Genomic DNA, 17,820 nt, shown 5'->3' with positions numbered 1-17,820 from the left:
TCATGGGATAAAGAGGAGAGTCCATATGAGACGTCTGCTTGGTGGAAGAAGGGAATGACGGGCCTTCGTGCTGTCTGGTGGTGACCATCTTTCAAGCAGCCGCAGAATGCTGACACGACATTGAGTACAAGAAACATCACCTTGGTACGGTATGTGTTACAAGAGCAAGGACATGTATTTGCGGGCGAAGCACTCTGATGTCCTCTGATGAATAGGTTTGAATAGGTGGAGAGTTTTAGCTGCCGGGGCCGGGGTGTGCACTGGGTGTGTTCCAGGCAGGGGTGGTCCTGTACAGGTCAGCCTTCGGTGTGATCTAACTTTGAATGATCCTGCAGCCTCGACACTCACTTCTAGGAGCATCCACGGCCAAGGATGCCTCATGTTTGGGCCTGAAAGTACCTTTGGTTCAAAGCCCCGCTCATCAATTTATCTAGTCCTCATCATGATCCTATCATCCCAGCACCACTCGCCACGCCACACTCCACATCCAGACTTCGGAAACACATACTCAACACCATCCCAACTAACACCAGGGAACAAACACACATACTTGATCACAGAAACCATCCAATCCATGCTCTTCAGTGCTCATCAAAGCACATTGCAGACATCCTTGCACCCAACATCATCACTCAACACAACCTGCATTCACTATTCATCACAGAACATGACTCACATCACCCATCACACACATCCTTGATGTCTCCTTTTCACAAACTACAGCATCCAATGAAGAGACTGCACACACAAGTCAGGTGTTGGACCCCCATCATGCACAAGCGTGCCTGCTTCTGCACTTTTAATAACCACGCTTTGCATATCATTCAATGTCGCTGTCTGCCGCTGCCCACTCTCAGCATCTGAGAGTTTCCTCCTAAAGTATTTACATATACCCTTGTCCCGACAAGAAATTTACAGAACAAACGCCTTACCTCTTTCCATCTGATTTCGTTCATCTCACCTACCCCACATTCCTATGAAACTACCAGCCCAAATGCTGTGAAAGTATCCCTCTGCACATTGATGTACCGTACATCACCATACTGACTCCAGATCCAACACCCTGGACCTCATCCTGACAGCCTGCACCTCCATTCACTGCAGAGCCTCATACCCCTGAACTGGATGGACCACGTCGCCATTCTCTTATCCATCCTTAACTCACAGCGATGCATCAAGATTAGGAAAAATGATAAAAAGTGTCTTCCCTGAACTTACCGATATCTCAAACTCCCACCACGTCACAAAAGATGTTCGATACACTCCTCAGCACATACAGCAGAACTACACAAAACCATGCTAAACTCACCACATCACTAAAAATACAATACTCCAAACCAAACCTCAGCACTGGAGGTCGCCTAGTGAATATTAAAATGAAAGGGGCAGCCCTATAACCCTGGGAACCGGGGCAAGACAATAACAAAACATGACAATGGTCCCCTCGGGGAAAGTATAAGCTTCTACTTCCTTGACAATTGTTATTTGGCAATTGATTGCTTGTCATATAGAAATTAAGCAGTTTTTTGTTTATTGTAACGGAGCTGTCTACAATAAACAAAAAACAGATTATTTCTCAATGACAAGCCATCAGTTGATAGTCTTGTACAAGTACCAAGGAGCTAGAGGTTTATATTTTCCCTGAAAGGACCAGTGTCTTGTTTTATTAGTGAATGTTCCTAGCATGTTGCTGTCATCTACTAGACACCGTTGATAAAAAAACACTAAGGGGCCGATTCCGATCCTGTATTTTTTTTCCCCGTACGACTCGTATCCGTATTTTTTTTACGTACGAATCGTACAAGTACCGTACAAACGGTGAAGTACGATTCGTACGGGAAAAATACATACAAATCGCCTCGAGAAAAGTCTACGAGACGTCCCCGGACATTTTTACATACGAGTCGGAAAACTGAAGTCCGAGCGCACAAGTCCGATCCGTACCGGCGTTCCGAATGCACAAGCGTATGGAAAACATCCAGTACGGAGCGAACTGTGTATGACCCCTACCCCGGGTACACTTGTGCCCGGGGTACGAGTCGTACGGCCCCCCCACCCCACCCACGTATGTACGTACCGTACCCCCACCCCACCCGCGTATGTACGCGCCGTACCCCCAGCCCCCAATGTTGGGGTATGCACCGTACATGATGACACGTACGATGTGGGTGATGGTGTGTACGGCGCGTACCTTTTCCTCATGCATTGCGACGTACTTAGCTTTTCCGGCACTTTTTGGCTCCCGTAAAAATATAGCCATGCGGAGTGCTGTGGGTACGAATCGTACTTGCTGGTCCGTAAAACGCTGCCTGACTCCGTGCGGATGTCGCGTACGCGCTGTCCAGGATCGGAATTTTATGTATTTTTTAGCCGTACGGTGTTTTTTACGATTCGTACGGAAATGGTATTTCTGCACGAATCGTACTTGCTGGTTTGTACGGTGGAATTCCTGGGTACGAGTCGTACGGAGAAAACGCTCCGTACGACCATTTGTACCCGGGTTTTACAGGATCGGAATCGGCACCTAAATTGTGATTCATTTATGGTAACTTTTCAAACATTATCCAGGTTTCTTCATTTTAGGTCAAAGCTTATTAAGTTTTTCTCTATTTGGCTAAATTGTGTCTGGACTGTCTTTGTGAGGGTGTTCATTATTTCTTTAACTGTATTGTCTGATTGGTTTGTTACACACACCACCTCTCCAATTTCCCCTTAGTCTACCTTGCCAAGCTACCAAATGTGAACCAAGTCATACATTAATGCAACCACTTGATGTTTGTAGAATCCTATGCAAGGGCAAGGTGGGAAAAGGGTAGAACTCACATTACAGCTGCAGTCGCAGCCGGCATGACTCGCGGGTGGAGTGAGGGGGCTATATGTCGCGTGGGTGCGAGGAGGGGAAAGGGGGAGGCAGGCCGGATTTAATCCAAAAAAAAATCAAACTTACCTTACCGGGTCCCGTGCGGCGCACCGCCTCTGCTCCTGGCTGGGTCACACATTTTCCAGCTCCTCTCCTGAACAGGAAGCAGCCAAAGGCAGCCTCCCTCCCCTTCCCTAAGCCAATCACAATGCTGCAATGGCAGCATTGTGATTAGTGAGGACGGCGTCCAGCTGGGCGCCTATGGGGAGGCCATTTTCTCCATGTAGGCTGCATGCAGCCTACATAGAGAAAAGGCAGAGTGCGCATTTCTGGTTTGGTGGGCCCTTAGTTAGGGCCCACAGCATTGGGCACTCTGCTGCCTCGCAGTGCGAGCAGAAACATAAAATGGTATTTAAAATAAAAAAAATTGTTTCTGCTTCTCGCACTGCAAGAAAGCAGTGGGGGGCCGCTCCTCTGCCCTAATGGAGGAGCCGCCCCTGCACAGCTGCGGCCTCTCTTCCTCATGCCCTTGCACTGGATTCCTCTACATTGTTGCCATTGGTGGGATTCAAATGTATTCCTTTATATTTCTATAGTGGGGCCAGGCAACCAGGCACAGCTATCAACTTGTGTGTATTCAAGAATATTTCTTTGTTAATCACTCTCACAAATTTGAGCATAAAGGTGACATGTCAGACTTGACCACCGATTGTCAAAGTATTTTTTTTTTAAATGTTTTGTATATTGGTACTAATATGCTGATTCATTTGATGAAGAAGTAAAAGTACACACAAAAATGAACCCTTGGTGTCATGCTTCATCATAGGGGTCTTCCTGCCCCTCTACGGGACAGGGCGTGCTGCGACCTACGACTACGTGGGAGCACTGTTGTTAGTGAGACAGCTATGTGTGATGCAGAGGTGTGATAGGAAGGGTCAGGAGTGAATTAAGGAGTGAGTTAAAAAATACCTGGCTCTCTGGACTTGAAAGATTTATTCTGCCATTCGAGCTGGTATTAGTAAAAGGTGGGGTGAGGAGGGTGTATGCCTCAATGAGCTATGCCTCCTAATGTTGTCGACATGTTTCGAAGCTTCCCCGTGCTTCTTCGTCAGGACCTTAAGGATCCCTTCCTGCCACTAACTGTGTTGTGTTAAAACAAAAATTGTAAGAAAATTAAATGTAAAAAAAAAAAAAAAAAAAAATGTAAAAAAAGGAAGTAAATAGCTTCCAGGAAGTCGTAATGCCTTGATAGGTCTTACATAGTCCTATTAACTTGCTAAAAGGAGGTAAATAGCCTCATGAGCTCGTGGACCGAGTGGTGGGCGTGCCAGGTAGGCTACGACTCCAAGGATCAATGTCCTGCCAAATGAACCACCCCGGTCGGCTCCGTCGGGGATATGTAAGACCTATCAAGGCATTACGACTTCCTGGAAGCTATTTACTTCCTTTTTTTACATTTTTTTTTTTTACATTTAATTTTCTTACAATTTTTGTTTTAACACAACACAGTTAGTGGCAGGAAGGGATCCTTAAGGTCCTGACGAAGAAGCACGGGGAAGCTTCGAAACATGTCGACAACATTAGGAGGCATAGCTCATTGAGGCATACACCCTCCTCACCCCACCTTTTACTAATACCAGCTCGAATGGCAGAATAAATCTTTCAAGTCCAGAGAGCCAGGTATTTTTTAACTCACTCCTTAATTCACTCCTGACCCTTCCTCTCACACCCCTGCATCACACATAGCTGTCTCACTAACAACAGTGCTCCCACGTAGTCGTAGGTCGCAGCACGCCCTGTCCCGTAGAGGGGCAGGAAGACCCCTATGATGAAGCATGACACCAAGGGCCCTTTTGGTGTGTGAGGGGTATTTAAACAACTAATGTGTATTCTCCACGACCGTGGGATGCATATTGAGTAATCGGGAGATCTTGTATACCCATGGGTGGATCCCTTATGTTTATGTATAATTGACCGGGAGGAAGTATCCACCTCCATCACTCGCTGAGTGGTACCTCTCTACTCCTTTCCTTGTTTTCATTTTTCACACAAAAATGAATACAGGTGCATAGAAAAAATAAGGTAAAAGATTGATTGTGATCAAAACATTTTAACATTGCTGAATATAAAAATACGCCCAGTTGGTAGAAGGTTCCTCTCCTGACACAGGTACCCACCCACCGCCTTCCCATTTACAATGTTTTGAGGAATACATCAGCCTGCAAGAACAGAGTGGAAGATAAGCTGTTATTTTCCAGATCAGCATCAGCTTGGACATCTGTCTGATATCATAAATGTCCACAATGAAGTCCGAATCACACCATTGGCTTTGGTCGCCTTGGACTGGGCAACTGTTCAATGCCGAGAGGGTACTTAGTTGTTTGGCCAGACCTGTCAGTGAACTATCTGCTTTTTAGCAATCTGTCTAAAGGAAAATGGGCTGCTGTGGATGCATAGGTACAGGTAGCCATTCACTGGAGGCCTTTGTGTCTGCTGTGATGCACAGGTACAGGTAGTCATTCACTGGAGTCCTGTGTGTGGCTGCTGTGGATGCATAGGTACAGGTAGCCATTCAGGGGAAGTCTTTGTGCCTGCTGTGGATGCACAGGTACAGGTACTCATTCACTGGAGTCCTGTGTGTGGCTGCTGTGGATGCTCAGGTACAGGCAGCCATTCACTGGAGTCCTGTGTGTGGCTGCTGTGGATGCTCAGGTACAGGTAGATTTCAGGGGACATATAGGTACAGGCTGTCATTCGGGGGAAGCGTGTGTGGCTGCTGTGGAAGCATAGGTACAGTTAGTCATTCACTGGAGTCCCGTGTGTGGCTGCTGTGGATGCACAGGTACAGGTAGCCATTCACTGGAGGCCTTTGTGTCTGCTGTGATGTACAGGTACAGGTAGTCATTCCCTGGAGTCCTGTGTGTGGCTGCTGTGGATGCATAGGTACAGGTAGCCATTCAGGGGAAGTCTTTGTGCCTGCTGTGGATGCACAGGTACAGGTACTCATTCACTGGAGGCCTTTGTGTCTGCTGTGATGCACAGGTACTGGTAGATTTCAGGGGACATATAGGTACAGGCTGTCATTCGGGGGAAGCGTGTGTGGCTGCTGTGGAAGCATAGGTACAGGGAGTCATTCACTGGAGTCCTGTGTGTGGCTGTTGTTGATGCATAGGTATAAGTAGCCACTCAGGGGGAGCTTGTGTGGCTGCTGTGGATGCACAGGTACCAGTAGCCATTCAGGAGAAGCACAGACTACCTGATTGGGCAGTTCTGTGGGTATTGGCCCTGAGAACGTGGCTCATGGTCTCCAGCTGGATAAGAGGAGTAGAAGGTGGGTGAAGCCTGCAGAGGGAGTAATGGGGATCAGGAGACATTTGTGCATGTTTGAGAGGACTCTGACCTTAAGGAAATGGACTCTTATCAGTGAAGGCTTCGAGAGAACACTGCAGCCCAAGAGAAAAGAGAATTCCTTAGAATGTTCTGGGTTTACTTAGCCTATCAGAAACTCCTACAATGAGTCTAAAGATGTTGGGCCTTGAGCCACTAGGAGGTTAACGCTGTCTCACTGTCACTGGGGTCTTTTAAACGATTTGGTTTGTTTTATCCAGTAGTTGGGACCAATGACAAACCATCCCACAAGTATTACTGACCTCAAAGTGGAGTCTATAATCAAGAATATCCACCTGATTGGCCATGCACTGGGTAATCGAGAGTCCAGTCCAAGGCCCTGCTCAGTCCAGTGCTGGTAGTGAGATCCCTAAAGGGCCTGACTGTGTATGTAGAAGGGATAAAGTGGGATAGTCTTTGGTCCAGCATGTGTTTGTCTACAAAGAAATGCGTGTCTCTGCAGAGAGAACACATGCAGATGCTTGTCTCATTAACTGGGATAATTTGAAAGAAAGTATTAAAGAGAAATGGTCCACTCACTGGAACCTCACCTCCAAACCTGCCACAAATGGCATCACTACAACAGAACGCCCTCCTAACCTCTCTTTGGTGAGCTTGCCATGTCTATGTTGAGGGAGAAAGTCTTGCGCATAATCTACCCCAAATATGTTTAATTGTAGACACACGTAAACTACAATTGTTGCATGGATGCACACACATTTCCTGAGGGTGTGGGCAACACTCTGTGGAACTATCATTTTAATTATCCCAGTAAAAGAGACATGCACAGGGGAAGGGTATTAACTCAGCCTGATTTAGATCGGTGTACTGAAAATGGTGGCAGATATCCCATCCGCCGAAACATAAATCCCATAGGCAAGAGTGGGACTGATATGTCGGAAGCTGGTTGTGGTGGATCAGTGGACTAATGTGTCCACTGCAGGGTCCTGTGTTTGACCTCATGGTCACAGGTTCAAATCCACTCAGCCTTTCATCTATCTGAGGTCGATAAAATGAGTGCCATTGAGTTGGGTAACACAGAACATCTGTTATTCAGCGCCAAGATACCTCCGGGTGAACGTGAACTTTACAAATATGCATGTTATGTTATGTTTATGTTATCCGTCACTGTTGTGACGGAGAAACCCAAGTTCTATCTCAGGTCCTAAGTCTTAAGATTACCCCTGAACGTAACAAGGGGTCGATATGAACTTTTAAAAAGTGAAGACAAAAACTGCCCTCAGGAGGATTTTTGGTTTACACTGATCACACCATTTCCATCCCACTTCCTCATGACAAGAAGGGAACTGTTTATCAATAAATTAATGAAATGTAGTGTCATTCCCACCGGGGCTCCTACCTTTATAAAACAGGTGTTGTTATAGGACAGGTTCGATCAGTTTCCAAAGAATTCCTTGCCCCTACAAATATTAAAAATTTCTCTTTTATGCAAAACATATAACATTGGTTTATTTGCAACACACAAAGTTTTTGGGAACATTTTTGTGGTGATTTAAGCAATTTTTGTGATTGAGGGCAGTGTCATATATGGTTAAAAAAATTAACTAGGTTTGTAAAAAACGTAGGTCGGTAGTGACATTCTCCAGATGTTACTCGTTGTTATTTCTGTTTAGCAAATTGTTGTTATGAGTGTGCATTTGCTGCATTATATATAATAGATGGGAGCCTACAATACCTGTATAAAAGCCGGTCTCTAATTTCCATATTACAGGTGTCTTGAGATGTCCCTAGTTGCCTCTGTGGGCGGGCCATCTCTTGGATAATCTGTATGACTGTGTGCCCAGAATGCAGGGTCGGAGATGGGGTTCAGCTCAAGAACGACGAGATTATGTTTTCTTAAAAACCAGAATTGATACTGCATTTTAAAATATAGTCAATAAGGAAGGACTGACTCAAAAAGGGAGCTTGAAATTAAGAATTGGAAAACACTATGGAGGTTTATTCAAATTTAAGTGCATCCGAAAAATGAAATAAATGCAGATGTAGCAGCAGTGTCATTGAATTGGCTAAAGTACACAGGATTTAATTGCGATGAAGGTTTCCAGCTACAACAATAATGCAATAATAAGCAAACTTAGAAAAATAGGCTAAGTCTCAAATGTGTGGCTCACCCCCAAATTCGAGGGTTTATAGAGCCAATTTCACCACAGAAAATGATGGAAACTGCAGACTCAGCATAGTGAGAGCAAAAGTATAATTATTTCAACAAATCACCTCGCATTATTCCAAAGCATTGTATAACTCTACTATTTATTTATCTATTTATAGTTCAGTTCTTTAATTGCATTTTATAGAAACAAACAAACAGTGCGTGGTAGGCCATGCATTTTCGTGGCTGAACAAGCCTTGCATATTATGACAGTGTACACCAGTTGTTTGGGAACGAACCCCAAACGCGCTGTTTACAATACTGGTGCTGCCGCTGGCCCTACTTACCCTGGTCCTCTCGGCCATCTTCATACTCCTGGCTCTTAGTTCTCGACCTGCTGCTGGCCCTACCTACCCCGGTTCTTCCGGCCATCTTCATACTCCTGGTACGCCTCTGAGGACTGGACCTGCAGCTGGTCCTCCTTCCCCAGTCCTCCTGGCCATCTTCATACTCCTGGTCCTCCTCTGGGGTCTGGTCCTGTCCTGACCCTCCTTACCTGGTTCTCCCGGCCACCTTCATACTCCTGGTCTGCTTCTGAGGTCTAGGCCTGTCCAGGCCCTCCTTATCCTGGTTCTCCGGGCCATCTTCATACTCCTGGTCCGCCTCTGTGGTCTGGTCCTTACGCTGGCCCTCCTTACTCGGGCCTTCCTCGCCATCTTCATACTCCTGGTCTGCCTTTGGGGTCTGGCCCTGTCGCTGGTCCTCCTTATCCTGGTCCTCCTGGGATTCTTCATACTCCTGGTCTGCCTCTGAGGTCTGGACCTGCAGCTGGTCCTCCTTACCCTGGGCCTCCCGGCCATCTTCATACTCCTGGTTTGCCTCTTAGTTTTCGACTTGCTGCTGGTCCTCCTTACCCTGGTCCTCCTGGCCATATTCATACTCCTGGTCTGCTTCTGAGGTCTGGGCCTGTCCTGGCCCTCCTTACCCTGGTCCTCCTGGCCATCTTCATACTCCTGGTCCGCTTCTGATGTCTGGTCCTGCCGCTGGCCCTCCTTGTCCGAGTCCTCCTGGCCATCTTCATACTCCTGGTCTAACTCTGGGGTCTGGTCCTGCCACCGGCTCTCCTTGTCCGAGTCCTCCTTGCCATCTTCATACTCCTGGTCCGCCTCTGGGGTCTGGTCCTGTCACTGGCCCTCCTTATCCTGGTCCTCCTGGGATTCTTCATACTCCTGGTCCGTCTCTGAGGTCTGGACCTGCAGCTGGTCCTCCTTACCCTGGTCCTCCCGGCCATCTTCATAATCCTGGTTTGCCTCTTAGTTCTCGACCTGCTGCTGGTCCTCCTTACCCCGGTCCTCCTGGCCATCTTCATACTCCTGGTCCGCTTCTGAGGTTTGGTCCTGCCGCTGGCCCTCCTTTTCGGGGTCATCCTTGCCATCTTCATACTCCTGGTCCGCCTCTAGGGTCTGGTCCTGCCGCCGGCTCTCCTTGTCCGGGTCCTCCTTGCCATCTTCATACTCCTGGTCCGCCTCTGGGGTCTGGTCCTGTCACTGGCCCTCCTTACCCTGGTCCTCCTCGCCATCTTCATACTCCTGGTCCGCTTCTGAGGTCTGGTCCTGCCGCTGGCCCTCCTTACCCCGGTGCTCCTGGCCATCTTCATACTCCTGGTCTGCTTCTGATGTCTGGTCCTGTTGCTGGTCCTCCTTATCCTGGTCCTCCTGGGATTCTTCATACTCCTAGTCCGCTTCTGAGGTCTGGTCCTTCCGTGTGGCCCTCCTTATCGGGGTCCTCCTTGCCATCTTCATACTCCTGGTCCGCCTCTGGGGTCTGGTCCTGTCACTGGCCCTCCTTACCCTGGTCCTCCCGTCCATCTTCATACTCCTGGTCCATCTCTAAAGTGTGGTCCTGTCACTGGCCCTCCTTACCCCGGTTCTCCTGGCCGTGCTCATACTCCTGTGTATAGTACGACTGAACGCTTAATAAAGAGTTTACGTCGTTTATTAAATAGGAACACAGGAACAGGGCAGGGCGCAGCCTGCACAGGTCTTCTTCCTCAGCAACTGCCTTCCCAGAGCCCCTTCAAAGAATCTAGAGCTTTGCACAAAGGAGCTCGAGGAAGCCAGAAGGTTGGAAAGTAAACAATTCTACAAGGAAGAAAACATGATACATCTTCCTCCTGAAGGAAAGAGTAGGGAGAGTGATGAACACATTACATAAGTTAACATACAAAATCCTCCAACCACTTGGGTTTAGAGCACGGGTACTCACAAACTTTCTCTCGGGGGCCAAATTTACAGTGTGGTTTGTGGCCGAAGGCCGCACCGGTGGGGGCGGGGTCAGAGGGGGAGGGGCGGGGCTAAAGCACACAAAAATTGTGACCATGAGGTTGAACACAGGTCCCTGCAGCAGACGCCTTCGTCCACTGAGCCACCAGACCCGGTATATACACATCTCTCTCTCTCTCTCTCTCTCTACCCCTTCCCCTCCCTCCCCTCTCCCTCTCCCTCCCGCTACCCCCTCCCTCCCCCTCCCTCTCCTTCTCTCCCCCTCTCTCCCCCTCCCTCCCTCCCCCTCCCTCTCCCCCTGTCTCTCTCTCCCCCCTGTCTCTCTCTCCCCGTCTCTCTCTCCCGTCTTTCTCTCTCCCTGTCTCTCTCCCTGTCTCCCTCCTCCCTCTGTCTCCCTCCTCCCTCTGTCTCCCTCCTCCTTCTCTGTCTCCCTCCTCCCTCTCCGTCTCCCTCCCAGTCTCTCTCCCTCCCTCTGTCTTCCTCCCTCTCCCTCTGTCTCCCTCCCTCTCCCTCCCTCCCTGTCTCCCTCCCTGTCTCCCTCTGTCTCTCTCCCTCTGTCTCTCTCCCTCTGTCTCTCTCCCGCTCCCTCCCTCTCCCTCCGTCTCCCTCCCTCCCTCCGTCTCCCTCAGTCTCCCTCCGTCTCCCTCCCTCCCTGTCTCCCTCCCTCCATGTCTCCCTCCCTCCCTCTGTCTCCCTCCATCTCCCTACCTCTCCCTCCCTCTGTCTCCCTCCCTCTCTGTCTCTCTCCCTCTGTCTCTCTCCCTCTGTCTCCCTCCCTCCCTGTCTCCCTCCGTCTCCGTCTCTCTCCCTCTGTCTCTCTCCCTCTGTCTCCCTCCCTCCCTGTCTCCCTCCCTCCCGGTCTCCCTCCGTCTCCCTCCCTGTCTCCCTCCCTCTCCCTCCGTCTCCCTCCCTCTTCCTCCTGTCTCCCTCCCTCCCCGTCTCCCTCCCTCCCTCTGTCTCCCTCCATCTCCCTCCCTCTCCCTCCCTCTGTTTCCTTCCCTCTCTGTCTCTCTCCCTCTGTCTCTCTCCCTCTGTCTCCCTCCCTCCCTGTCTCCCTCCGTCTCCGTCTCTCTCCCTCTGTCTCTCTCCCTCTGTCTCCCTCCCTCCCTGTCTCCCTCCCTGTCTCCCTCCCTCCCGGTCTCCCTCCTCCTCCCTCCCTGTCTCCCTCCCTCTCCCTCTGTCTCCCTCCCTCTCCCTCCGTCTCCCTCCCTCTTCCTCCGTCTCCCTCCATCGCCCTCCCTCCGTCCCCCTCCCTCCCTCTCCCTCCATCTCCCTCCCTCCGTTTCCCTCCCTCTCCCTCCCTCCCTCTCCCTCCCTCCGTCTCCCTCCCTCCGTCTCCCTCCCTCTGTCTCCCTCCCTCCGTCTCCCTCCCTCCGTCTCCCTCCCTCCGTCTCTCTCTCTGTCTCCCTCCCTCTATCTCTCCCTGTCTCTCTCCCTGTCTCTCTCCATCCCTCTGTCTCCCTCCCTCTCTCTCTGTCTCTCTCCCTCTGTCTCCCTCCCTGTCTCCCTCTCCCTCCCTCTGTCTCCCTCCCTCCCTCCCTCTGTCACCCTCTGTCTCCCTCCCTTCCTCTGTCACCCTCCGTCTCCCTCCCTGTCTCCCTCTCCCTCCCTCTGTCTCCCTCCCTCCCTCCCTCTGTCACCCTCTGTCTCCCTCCCTTCCTCTGTCACCCTCCGTCTCCCTCCCTGTCTCCCTCCCTCTCCCTCTGTCTCTCTCCCTCCGTCTCCCTCCTTCTCCCTCTGTCTTTCTCTCCCTCCATCTCCCTCCCTCTCCCTCCCTCCCTCTCTGTCTCTCTCCCTCTGTCTCTCTCCCTCTGTCTCCCTCCCTCCCTGTCTCCCTCCGTCTCCGTCTCTCTCCCTCTGTCTCTCTCCCTCTGTCTCCCTCCCTCCCTGTCTCCCTCCCTGTCTCCCTCCCTCCCGGTCTCCCTCCGTCTCCCTCCCTGTCTCCCTCCCTCTCCCTCCATCTCCCTCCCTCTCCCTCCATCTGCCTCCCTCTTCCTCCGTCTCCCTCCATCGCCCTCCCTCCGTCTCCCTCCCTCCCTCTCCCTCCATCTCCCTCCCTCCGTTTCCCTCCCTCTCCCTCCCTCCCTCTCCCTCCATCTCCCTCCCTCCGTCTCCCTCCCTCCGTCTCCCTCCCTCTGTCTCCCTCCCTCCGTCTCCCTCCCTCCGTCTCCCTCCCTCCGTCTCTCTCTCTCTGTCTCCCTCCTTCTATCTCTCCCTGTCTCTCTCCCTGTCTCTCTCCCTCCCTCTATCTCCCCCCCTCTCTCTCTGTCTCTCTCCCTCTGTCTCCCTCCCTGTCTCCCTCTCCCTCCCTCTGTCTCCCTCCCTCCCTCCCTCTGTCACCCTCTGTCTCCCTCCCTTCCTCTGTCACCCTCCGTCTCCCTCCCTCTCCCTCTGTCTCTCTCCCTCCGTCTCCCTCCTTCTCCCTCTGTCTCTCTCCCTCCATCTCCCTCCGTCTCCCTCCATCTCCCTCCCTCCGTCTCCCTCCCTCTCTCTCCCTGTCTCTCTCCCTGTCTCTCTCTCTCCCTGTCTCTCTCCCTCCCTCTGTCTCCCTCCCTCTCCCTCTGTCTCCCTCCCTGTCTCCCTCCCTCCCTCTGTCTCCCTCCCTGTCTCCCTCCCTCCCTCTGTCACCCTCTGTCTCCCTCCCTGTCTCCCTCCCTCTCCCTCTGTCTCTCTCTCTCCATCTCCCTCCCTCTCCCTCTGTCTCTCTCCCTCCGTCTCCCTCCCTCCCTCTGTCTCCCTCTCTCCGTCTCTCTCTCTGTCTCTCTCTCTGTTTCCCCCTCTATCTCTCCCTGTCTCTCTTCCTCCCTCTGTCTCCCTCTGTCTCCCTCCCTCCATCTCCGCCTCCCTGTCTCTGTCTCTCTGTGTCTCCCTTCCTCTCCCTCCGTTCCTCTGTCTCCCCCAGACTGCGCTTCTCTGTCTCCCTCTCTCTGTCAACCTCTGTCTCCCTCCCTCGCCCTCTGTCTTCCTCTCCCTCCCTCCATCACCCTCTGTCATCTCACCCCCTGTGTGTGTGTCAGCCCTCAGCCCGGGCTGAGACAGCTTTTCCAGTGCGCACACACAGCCGCACTGAGACAGCTTCCCAGCGCGCACACACAGCCGCACCCGAGTACTTCACAGGTCTTTAAAAGACCATTTACATGTTAATAAAGCTTTGTTGTATTTCACCTCTTAGGCCCCTGCATCTCCACTTTGACAATTACTGGAATCCCCCGGCCCCACAGAGCAGAGTCTCAGAGGCCGGGCTGCTGCACCCGGTAGTGTTTGCAAATTTATTTTTTTTACAACACAGGTAGGATGTCTGCAAGGTCCGCGGGCCGCCAAGGAAGGCTTGCCGGGCCGCTGGCGGCCCGCGGGCCATACTATGAGTAACCGTGGTTTAGAGCATACTCTTTTCTTGACAGATTTCTCATTAGCGACAGGTTCAACAGGTTCGACATTTTCAGATGTTACCCCACCACCTCGTTCTCCCTCAACAATATTATAGTCCACAATTTGTTCAAGATTAGGATTTGGAGCACATTCTTTCTGAACATTAGACTCAGAAATCTCTGAAGTAATGGCTTGACTGTCGATGTCCTCAAAAGTTTCAAAAGGCAATTAAGGTCTAGGAGTTACAGGATCATCCTTGCCTCTGAAAATGGCAATCCTCCTAATATTCCAAACCTTACCATCACCATTGTGGCATTACGTAAAACTTTCTTAACTTACAAGGGGGCATATCAGCAACAACCAGCGATAATTATCGCTAAGCGCACTTAGCGCTAGGATAATTATCGCCGGCTAACGTGGATTTTTATCGCTGAGATAGCGTGCTATTAGCAACGCTTATCTCAAAAGCGATAACAATCCTAGCGCTAACTGCCAAACGTGAGATTATCGCTGGAAACCCAGCGATAATCCCACAAAGTTTGGCGAAAGCTTGCTGATAGGGCCTCACATACTTAGCCATGATATCCACCTTCCATAGGATATCATGGCTAAGTCAGTTTCAAAGCAGGCGTAAGGAAAGTAGCGATAACAGAGGTTATCGCTACTTTTCTTGTCGCTATGCTGCTTTGCGTGAGGCTTGATTATAGAAGAAATGTCGCTTAGCGACATTTCTCCCGTTATCCTGGGGAGGAACGCCCACTTTGCATCTCATTAGAGATGCAAAGATGGGCGTTAGGAATTCAGGCACTAAGGCAAGGTTTCACGCGATAGCGTGAGCTTGCTAATATAGCGATATAATAAATGATCGCCGCTCTTCGGCCGAAAACGGCCGCAAAAGCGTTGATAATTTTATATTGCCGCCTTGTAGATATGCCCCAAGGGTTCCGAAAATTGAGATTCACCTTTGCAAACTTTCCAAGGTTTTTTAACTTTGACCCACATTCCAGCTTTAATGTTGGCCAATCCTGAATCATATTTATCATCAAAAATGCGTTTGTATTGTAAATGTTTTTCGAGAATATTATTCTTGATGGAATTCATGCAAATATCAAGACCAGAACTTTTGAGTAACCAATCAGAATTGCATTTGGTTCTGGCAGTGCGGCCTCTCATAATTTCAAAAGGGGACATTTTTAAGGCCTCATGAACATTGGTTCTGTAAGTCCAAACAGCTTTGTACACTTGAAGTTCCCAATCGACCCCTCTCATGACAGCAATTTGAATGGCGTTTTTTAATACTCTGTTAAATCTCTCGCACCTACCATTCAGACTGGGATTATACAATGAAGTGGTCCTATGTTTTACACCTATTCTCTCAAAGTAAGATTTGGCTAACCTGGACATGAAGTGTACTCCATTATTGCTTAAGATTTGGACTGGAAGACCTTCTTCAATGAAAACTCTGTCAATAAATTGGAAAACAGAGGCAGAATCAATTTTTTCCACAAAGACAATGGTTGGCCATCTTGAAAAAATATCAATCATGGGGATTATATATTTGGAAGCAGTACCAATCGGGCCCATGATATCCATAGCCACAGTATGCCAAGGGTCGTCAGGTATGATGGGTTCACACATATCAGGTCTCAAAGTTTTAAGCGCCTTGTCAGAGTTAGCACAAATAACGCAATCTCTTACCGTTCTTTCAGCACTAAGGTCGGTTTCCAGGCCACAAGTACCATTTTTTAACTCTCTGTTTGGTTTTCACTATACCACCATGATCTTCATGACATAATCTTAAAATGGAATCTCTTAATGACGTGGGTGAAATAGCTTTATCCCCACGAAATACGGTACTATCAGTAACAGATCACTTGTTTCTTACCTCCCAGAATGTAATGTAAAATGTAATGTAAAAGGAATTTATAAAGCGCAGCTAACACCAGACGATTTCTTGGCGCTGGGGGCGGAGAGAAAGAAAACCAAACAGTCCAGGGGGCTAAGGAGATTCTAATTATAAGCTATACGGAACAAATGGGTTTTTAGGAGAGACCTAAAATGGATTAAGGGGGAAGCCAGTCTCAGACTTAATGGAAGGGCGTTCCAAAAGGATGGGGCAAGGAATGAGAACCTTAGTCCTCCATGTTTTTTACGTTTAAAAGTAGGGGTTTGAAGTAGGGCAAGGTGAGAAGAACGGAGGTTGCGGGAAGGGACGTATGGGTGCAAAAGTGAAGAAATAAACAAGGGTCCTGTACCAACAAGGGACTTAAAAATAATGCAGCCCAGTTTAAATTTGCACTGCTCAGTGACGGGGAGCCAGTGGAGAGATTTTAGAAGGGGGCGTGCGTGCTGGTGTTTGGGTTGGTGGTAAATGAGCCGTGCTGCCTGGTTCTGGACCAGTTGGAGCCTCTTTAATTGGTATACAGGTAGGCCAACATAGAGAGAGTTGGCATAATCTAACCTGGAGATGACAAGCGCCAGTAATACCAAGGTGAGGGCCTCAGTGGTCAGGAAGCGGGCAATCTTACGGATTTTTCTCAGTTGAAAGAAGCTAGAGGACACCACTGCACTGATCTGTGATTGCATTGAGAGATCATTACTGATGATAATCCCGAGGCTCTTCACTGAGCTGACGGGATTAGGGGGGTGCCCAGCCTGGAGGGCCAAAAGGTGGAATTCCAAGGGTTGACTATGCCCCCGACAAGCAGAAGTTCAGTCTTGTCGGGGTTAAGCTTCAGATGGTTCGCCCCCATCCAGTCACTGATATGACAAAGAATGGATTGAAAATTGTCGATGGACTGGGCCGTGGAATTAATGTTGAAAACCAGCTGGATGTCATCCGCATAGTTAAACGCGGTGACACCACTGCCTGGTAGCGAGCCGATAAGGGGGGTGAGATATAGATTGAAAAGGAGAGGGGATAAGGAGGATCCCTGCGGGACACCACAGGTTAGCTTAACCTCATCCGCAGAGAACTGAGAAAGCCGGACCGCCTGATGGCGGTTGCTCAAGAAGGAGCGGATCCAGGCCAACGCAGGGCCCTGGATGCCGGCCTCCCCAACACGGCCGGCCAGAATGTCATGGTCGACCGTGTCGAAGGCAGCCGACAAATCCAGGAGCACCAGGACCTGACTGATGTTAGAATCCGCCCCTCTCCGTAGTTCCTCCATAACTGAAAGTATGACAGATTCTGTGGAGTGGTCGGATCTGAATCCAGCCTGTTGATGGTCGAGGAACTGAGAGTCCTCGATGAAAGTACTCAGAGTGTTGGTCACATGGGCCTCAAGGACCTTACTGAGGTAAGGGAGGAGGGATATGGGACGAAAGTTGCTCATAATTGTAGGGTCTGCTGTGGGTTTTTTGAGGATAGGCATGACCTCGGCTCGTTTAAATGATCCGGTAACAGTGCCAGAGGAGAGAGAGTTATTCAGCAGTGCCAAAGGGGGAGAAGGGCATGCTGTAAAGGCCTCACAGAGGACTGAGGGGGGGCAGCAGTCAGTAGGGGATCCTGACGCGACCTTCTTAAGGAGGGCTAGAAATTCTGTCTCTGAGATTAGAGGGATCTGAGTCAGCTGCCTGGGATTGAGAGAAGGCAAAGTGGACTCAGGCCCAAGATGGTAAGAGAGGGCTGAGGGTAGAATACTGTTCTTAATGTTAGCTATCTTTTCAACAAAGAAAAGGTTTAGAGAGTCACAAAGTGCCCGGGATGGGAGGGGTTTAGGGGTGATCCTGTCTGGGTTTGACGGTTTAAGACTCAAAGATACCTTGGATTTTTCTGGCCAGCCTTGATGGATAGGAGAAGTAAGAGACAT

This window comes from Triturus cristatus, chromosome 2_1 (assembly GCF_964204655.1).
Source record: "Triturus cristatus chromosome 2_1, aTriCri1.1, whole genome shotgun sequence".
Classification (NCBI taxonomy): Eukaryota; Metazoa; Chordata; class Amphibia; order Caudata; family Salamandridae; genus Triturus; species Triturus cristatus.
Note: the sequence above shows the minus strand (reverse complement) of the source record.